Genomic DNA, 8,422 nt, shown 5'->3' with positions numbered 1-8,422 from the left:
ACAAATACGGTATTTGAGCTGAGGTATCCCTCGTGGAAAAATTGTCGTGATCGGACTATAACTTTTCAATGCAATTAAAATAAATGACAAATACAATTCAATACTCAAAGTACACAAATTGATCTAATCTAATTAATTTTACAGCAAAATAAAAAAATATGTAAATGACGGATAATGAAATCTCGATTATCACTTTATCATGCGAGGGTATAAAATGTTCGGTGACACCCGAACTTAGCCCTTCCTTAYTTGTTTAAATATACAGCTCAGTATGACAAATTGTGGATTTTTGGCGATTTTTAAATATGAAATATTACTTTAAAGGCTCTCCATGAGCCCACTATCACGAATGCAGGGAGCTGACAAGTGAAGACTTTCAATTCAAATGTAGGTCGGAAGTGTTGAGTTTGCGAAATTGAGGTATAAAACGCGGTTTCGGCTTATTTCTGATGCTTATTTTCTACACCATCTTCATAATCCATTATTTCTTCACCGATAGAGTTCCGTTGGATGAATGTAGGGTTCTCGCCTAAATTGTTGAGCATCTCTATTGTACCCCGACGTTGTTTTTGCAAAAGTTTCAAATCCTAGTCTAGCATTGAAAAGCTTCAAACCACAATAACCAATATGTATTGAGCCAAACCATAAGAGATGTTCTGTTGCTAGTTATTTTTTTACTAATTTAAGGAACTCTCTGCAACCATAGTATACTGATTAAATTTATTTTCAATTTCTTGGCCCTTTTCCAATCTTCTAGAGYCCAATTTCGATGTTCTCAGGCAAAAATCAGGCGGTTAGGTTCCTTAAATTGCGGTCCATCSYAGTTGATGTTGTTTACCTTGTTAATCCACTTCCAGAAGCTCAGTCTAAAGACTTAGTTGCGTATATAATTTATCAAACCTTAGAATGAAAACGTGGCTACACATATCCAACGTTTTTGAGCAAAATTTTGTTCTGCGATGAAGCCCACCAATGTTTTTACGGGTATGTAAACAAGCGAAGTTATCGCAGTTGGGACGAACAGCTACATAAAGAGTTTCAAGAGCAGCCATTTCATGCAGAAAAAAACAACGGTTTGTGGGCCGGTGGGATCATCAGTCCATATTTCTTCAGATATGCTGCCAGTGAGAACATAACCGCCATTGCCGATAGCGCCATGATAACCGACTATTTGATGCCTGAAWTTGAAGATCGTGATCTCGGCGACATCTGGTTTCAACAAAACAGCGCCACTTCTCACAAATCCACAAATCGCAACAATYAATGGATTTATTGAGAGAACACTTCGGTGAGCAGATAATTTCATGTTTTAGCCTTAGACGTTAGACTTTTTCCTGTGGGGATATGTAAAGTCTTAAGTCTATGCGGACAATCCTGCTTCGATTCAAGCCTTGGGGCAAAATATCACGCGTGTACTTCGCCAGTTACTAGTCGAAATTTTCGATCAAGTGATCGATCAAGTGATCGAAAATTGGACTCAAGGGATGGTCCATCATAGACATAGACGCGGACAATATTTGAAAAATATAATTTTCAAAAAATAAATACCAAAGAATTTGCTAATCAAGAGCAAAATAAAAAGACCCCTGCCCGACATATCGGTAGCGCTGCCAGAATTAAATCTATAGGCTTTTTATTTAGCCCTTACCTTCGAAAGGCTCATGTATAAATTTGATAGTTGTAACATATTGTTATTGTGAAGAAAAGGTTAAAAAGCAATTTTACGTGTTCATAAAATCGTGCTTTTTGAAGGGAATAATACAGTTTAAACAAAAACYTGGCTTGAGGACGAATTTCCCGACACTGCCCCATAAAAATTTACCATCAAGGTTTCGTATGCYAAGTTTAGGCGTGGTCAAGAGCAAAGCATGTTACTGCTGGGAACACAAATTTTGAATTTTGTCATATTTCGCAGGCTTACTAGAAAAAACCTACATTTTTAGGTTTTGTTGACAATAAATTAAAAATAAAGCGCAATCTTCACACGTTGTGGCCAAAATATCTCAAATAAATTAAGTAAAATACAATAAGAAATAGATTTATTAAATTATTTTCATTAAAAAAAATTGTCTGCGAGTCACTAGACAAATACGAAATTAGTAAATTTATTTTGCCTTCGAAATTGAAAACTAAATCSCCAAACGACAATTATTGTTAGTTATGCAATTTAAAATATTTAGCACATTTCAATAACACTTAATCAAATTGTCGAGTAAAGAAACAATAAAACCAGCAAGGCAACAACGACGGATAAAAACAAAAATAACAGTTGCAATGCTGTGTCCACCAATATTGACAGCTGGAAATTTTCACACGCAGCTGTGTGGACACTAAATCGGGCACACACACACATGTAAGGGGTGTGTATGTGTGTGTGCTGATGGGCACATACAACGAAATATGCAGATGAACACCGAAGTGGAGTGGCGCCGATGCACACATTGTGATCGATATGTAGCAATGCAGGAATTTCGACATTGTTCAGTGTGGCGCTGCAAAAGCTGTTGCACTTGTGTGCCGCATGTAGCCGCTGCGTGTTTTTCATTTTGCGCTTTTCGTTTTCGCTGTTGTAATGCGGAATGTTTCACTTGTACCTTTTGTAGGTCATTAATTATGATTCGTAAGGGGCTGCACATTTGCAATTAAATGCACACACACAAACACGCCTATATACGACAATCATTGCGAAATCATTGGACCACGTGGTCCATTTGCATGATATGAGAGTACTCTACAAAATGGCTTTGGGAAAAGCAGTCATGGGCTAACTTGCGTCTCAATCTCGTCTCTGGTCACCAGCATGCACTTACAAGAGGCTAACTACATCGTTTTATACCCAAAAGGTTACAGGAAAAAATAAATATTTTTAAGGTTTTTTTATACTACCCACCTTTTTGATCTAATTTATTGTTAGTACTACTAGTTTATATGACATCAACCAGTGCCAGCTCTAGGTACATACCTAAATCGTAATCCTTAGTACGTTTTTTATGATCGTCATYAAAAGGGGGTCTCTCATCCGAAATKGTTGCGTGCTTTTAATTGCGGTTGTTCTTTTTTTCAAGTGGCGGGTCCCAAGCCCAGTGCACAACCCTGAGGAGGGATAGTTCACYTTCTCACTTTAGCTCGCCTTCAAACGGATACTCTTTGGCTACCCAGAGGACACTTGGTCTAAGACCCGTTACTCGTGAGCGGCTTGAGCTATATCTAAATGAATCGTGTCTGGCCACTTCCAAGTGAATGACGCTCAGAGAACATTGCTCACTTACGTGAAGTCCTACTCATGACTCCATCCCCTTTTGCCATGCGCAAAATCTTGGCAAAGACCTGTAAAAAGAGAATCGATACACACCACCTCATCGTCGATTTTAAAACTGCTTTTGACAGCATAAAAAGGAGGTGCCTTTATGCCGCGATGTCTGAATTTGACAGTCATAACTTCGAAGTCGTAGATACAATGTCACCTTCGAAATGCAATGCAGAATAACTCTTGCCAACAGGTGCTACTTCGGACTAAGTAGACAATTGAAAAGTAAAGTCCTCTCTCGACGAACAAAACCCAAACTCTATAAGTCACTCATTATTCCTGTACTACTATATAGTGCAGAAGMATGGACGAAGACAACATCTGAAGAGTCGACGTTGCAAGTTTTTTCGATTAAACGATGAGCTGTATGAGATATACGAGGACATTGACATAGTTCAGCGAATTAAAAAACAGCGGCTATGCTGGCTAAGAACTTCAGCTTTGAAGTTTTCGACACAGTACCTGCAGGGGGAACAGACGAAGTGGAAGACCTCCGCCCCGTTGGAAAGACCAGTTGGGGAAGCACCTAGTTTCGCTTGGAATGTCCAATTGGCGCCACCTAGCGAAAAGAGGAAACGACTGGAGTGCTGTTGGTAAAGCGGTAAAGCGGTAAACCAGTAAACAAGAGGAAAAAGTTGAAAATTAGTCTAAACTTAACTAGTGATTTTTTAACTAGTTCTTAACTAGTGCAAGGTAAATGAATATTGCACAATCGTACATACAAATGAATTCATGCATTGCACACACCCATATACACATTGTTACGTAAAAGAGAAATAATTTTGGAACTGAGCTATCGAAATGCAGTATTTACCATTGCAACTAGCAAAATTTCGCAAATGTATGAGTGTATGCATGAGTGGAAATTCGTTAGTCTTTACTCTAGAAACAATGTTTCGTCACTAATTTTTGGCAAATAGGCAAAACTAATAGTCAGTGGGGATAAAATTATTAATACCACGCTTAATGGGATTACAGTTTTAGGACCCAAATTTTTTGAAAACTATCACTGTAGAAATACGTATGCTTAATAATAATCAGATATATAGTATAAGTAAGTAAAGATGTCATTAATACCCATAGGTCACTCTCAACTAGTTGAAAGCACTGTTGCTCCTGTTGACACTAAAGTACCTGAAAGTCTCTCCTTTCAGCACTGAAGTTAATCTTAATATAAGTTCAGTTTGCTCATAAAGTAGTTTGATTTTTTTCGTTCAGTTTATTGAACATAAGCATTATCAAATTTTTATTCCTTTCAAACATATTTTGCAAAAAAGCTTCCTACGCAGACAAAATGCCTTGTTCTCACAATATATTCCTGAGTTTTGTGCGGAATTTACGTTACCCGCGCCATTGCTGATCTCGTTTTTTGAAATAAATGCATTTACCAAAGCCGGCTATGGTTGTCACTGGTTTTGACTTTTATTCCGAAGTGTAAATGTCTGCGCTTATTGTACTAAATACGAAAACAAGTGCTTTTAAATAATTATTTATACATTTATTTGCCACAGGCTGCTTTTTCATGTGTTTTCCACTCAGAGCAAAATCCAAGTTTTTCTTGTTTTCTCTTATTGCGCTATCCTTGCTTGTGATTTGAGATTTTCATTTTAGATATAACTCTAAATATCACTAAAATATTATATTTTATATTTCTAGGCATGCTGTTACAACCATATAATACTTGATTTTAGGTTCAAAAATGTTGAGATAAGTATTTTGCCGAAACGTACAGAGTGCTGGAAAAGGCCTTCGGTGATAATTTTTTGTAGCGAGCAAATCTTTACAATTTACAAATTATTAAAAGACGGTCGGCCATCAACATCAATTGATAATCAACATATGATTGATAGTCAGGGATCCTACCAGTATGGTTGCAATATCGGAAGAATTAGTTAAAACTAATTTGAAAGATCATTTAGGCCTAAGAAAAGTGAAAACATGATTGGTTCCAAAATGACTAAATTTTTTCGAAAAATGTTCGATGTCACGAAATGTGTTATTACTGGCGTTGAGTTTTGAATCTGTACTTATGACCCGGAAAAAAGTGATCAATCGGCCGAATATCGTCGCAAAGGGGAGTCGAAGCCAAAAAACACACAAGCCAGGTCAAAATTCAAGATTATGTTAACAGATTTCTTTGATTATCGAGGTGTGATGCACTTCGAATTCCTTCCAAACGGCCAAACTGTCAACAAGGAATACTACTGGTATGTTATGCGTTTTTTATTCGCAAAAGAGGCCGAAATTATGAGCCTTCAACTCTCGAGCTTTGCACAACTATAATGCACCATCGCTTATTGGATTGATTTTTCGTGATTTTTCACCAAATTTTCAACCAATATCGTGCCGCAACCACCGTATTGGCTTGATTTAGATCCGCCTGACTTTTGGCTATGCAGCAAGCTCAAACAACCGCTTCGGGGAAATCGTTTTGAATCGAATTAAGACATTAAACGTGAATCGACTTTAACAATTGTTTCGAGGATTGGAGAAAACCTTGCCACAAGTGTATTGGTGCCAAGAGAGATTGCTTTGAGGGGGATGGAATAGATTTTGGAAAAAAAMATTAGGAGTATAAGTATTTCTGAAATTTCCTCTCAATAAGTTAGAATCGGCATAATATTAAAGCTTGTGAGAACTCCCAGGTTTTAGTCAATTATTTTCAGATAAAAAGGCTGAGATATAGTAAGATATTGCGCAATGCTTAGTTATGCCTCGGAGGCACTCGCTGATGTTTTAAGTATGACCGCTTGTGTTGAGCGTTTCTTACATTTCCTTGTGCAACTAAAGAGCGAATTTTATTCTATCTATGTCGTCTAGATACAACCATATCAAATAATTGGGTTTATCGTTCGAGCTTTTCAAAAACCGCCTTTCTAAAATGTACCTTCTTTACTTTGATCCAAATCTGCCCTTGTGTATTAAAACAATACTGATATTTTCATCAATTTTATATATTTGAAAAAAATACAACCCCTATTGCCACATGGCAATTACTGCACCAACACGATTACCATTGATTTTAATTGCAATTATGTATAGTACTTAAACCCCCACGAAACGAACAAATGAGTGCACCAAAAGTGGTCACAGATGCGGTCGGGTTAGTACCGGCGCAATTAAAACTGCTATAAAATAGTAAGTAAATAAGTATGTAATATTTCAATAAAATAGCTGTTCAAATGCACCTATGTAACTATATAAATTGGTCTGACCAACCAATACCGTTACACTCGTAGGAGCATCTACATAAATTGATGAACTTTGAGCTGAATGTAAATAGTTTGGAGGTATCTTTGGCTTGCACTCGAATCTGTTTGCGGTTCTGTACGTGAGTTATCAGACAGCAGAAACAGCACACACCCATACTCACACATAAAACATAAAATTCAGTATTCACCACTTCAGCCATGAGTAATAGAAAACTTTCTAAATAATGCTCGAAATTCGATGTTGTAGTAGTATATGAATAATTGAAGAGAATATGTCGACGCCATTGCTTGGTTGGTTTAAACTCAAACATCTAAGTACCTCATGTACTACATTTATAGTATACCCTTGCAAAATGTTGGTAGAGAGTATTATAGTTTTGTTCATCTAACAGTTGTTTTTATCACCTTAAAAGAATGCAGATAGATAGAGAGTTCTATATATAAAATATCAGAATGACGATACGAGTTGAAATCGGGAGATCGTCTGTCCGTGTTAGCCGGAGTWTGAGCTAAATGTAAACAAAATGGTCATTAACCCCACAATGTACACAAAAGGGTTACTGACCCCAATTGCAAACTAAGGTTGTTGACTTGGCTAAATGTAAATACAACAGTAATTAACATTATAAAATGTAAACAAAAGAGCAATTGACAACAGAGCAATGTAAACAAAAGGGCTATTAACTTTACAATGTAAATAAAGGGGTAATTGACCCCAAATATAAACGTAGGTTGCTGACTGGACTAAATGTAAAAAAAAGGATCTTTTAACTCATAAAAAGTAAGCAAAGGGGTCATTGACCTAATAATGTTAACTGTGGGATCACTGTCAACAAATGAGGTTGTTGGCTAGGCTAAATATAAACAAAGATTGTGAACTTTGCCACATGCAAATATAAAGCGTCATTGACCTAATAAAATATAAACAAAAGGGTCAGTGAAGCTAAAATGTAAACAAATGATGCGGACTTGGCTTAACGGAAACAGAGGTTATGGACTTAGCTAAACTGTAAATGACATCACAAAGGTTGTAGGCTTGGCGAGATGTAAACAAAAAAGTCATCAATGTAAACGAAATRCTAAGTGATCGCTTTTTTTCCTACAAACCGGACGACTATCAATATAAAGATCTTTTAATACTCTGTTATGGCATAAGAAATGTCCCTGTGAATGGTATTATAGCTTCAGTGAAGCTGAAGTTAAGGGTTTTTCTAGTTTAATATTAAGTACTAGTACACATGAAGGCATTTCACTTGCTCTGATCCTTGCAGGTATAAAATGTTCGGCTCAGCCTGAGTTTGCTTCTTCCTTACTTGTTTGTAAATATGCTATATTTGTTGTAGTAGAAGTTTGTATGTTTGTAAGTATTTCGAATTTCGTGCGCAGCCACTTGTAAGCCTTGCTATTGACAGCATCGATACTAAAGATACGGGTATAAAATAGGAGATACACTAGCCACTCGCACCCTTCTCCTCGCTCCCCACACGATTTCGACGCGCTTTTATGCACAACGTAATTCCAGGATGGTTTAGTGGTTTTCCTTGTACACAAGTGTTCTACTCGAAAGTTTCTCGCTCAATAATAACGACCCAATTCATTCACTTTCACTGGCCGGCTAGTCTTTTGTTTCGACTTGAGCATACGAAATGCAATCGTTCGGAAAAAGGTCGAGTGCAGCCAATGAGTTGAAAAAGATGCGAGTGGCAAGTGGCGGATGGGAAGGTGAAAATGCGTTTCTTATGGCGATTAAAGCATAATCGTGCATGTATGTATGTGTGCAAACACAGAGCATGTACAGTTATAAAAAAAATTATTTGTACGGGCATATGTGTGTGGAAGTGAGTTGGCGTGTGTGCCTGTGTACTTACAACAATCGGCATTGTCCGCTTAAGAATTGATGTAT

The sequence above is a fragment of the Bactrocera latifrons genome, unplaced genomic scaffold, assembly GCF_001853355.1.
Source record: "Bactrocera latifrons isolate USDA-ARS-PBARC rearing strain unplaced genomic scaffold, ASM185335v1 scaffold_302, whole genome shotgun sequence".
Taxonomy (NCBI): domain Eukaryota; kingdom Metazoa; phylum Arthropoda; class Insecta; order Diptera; family Tephritidae; genus Bactrocera; species Bactrocera latifrons.
Note: the sequence above shows the minus strand (reverse complement) of the source record.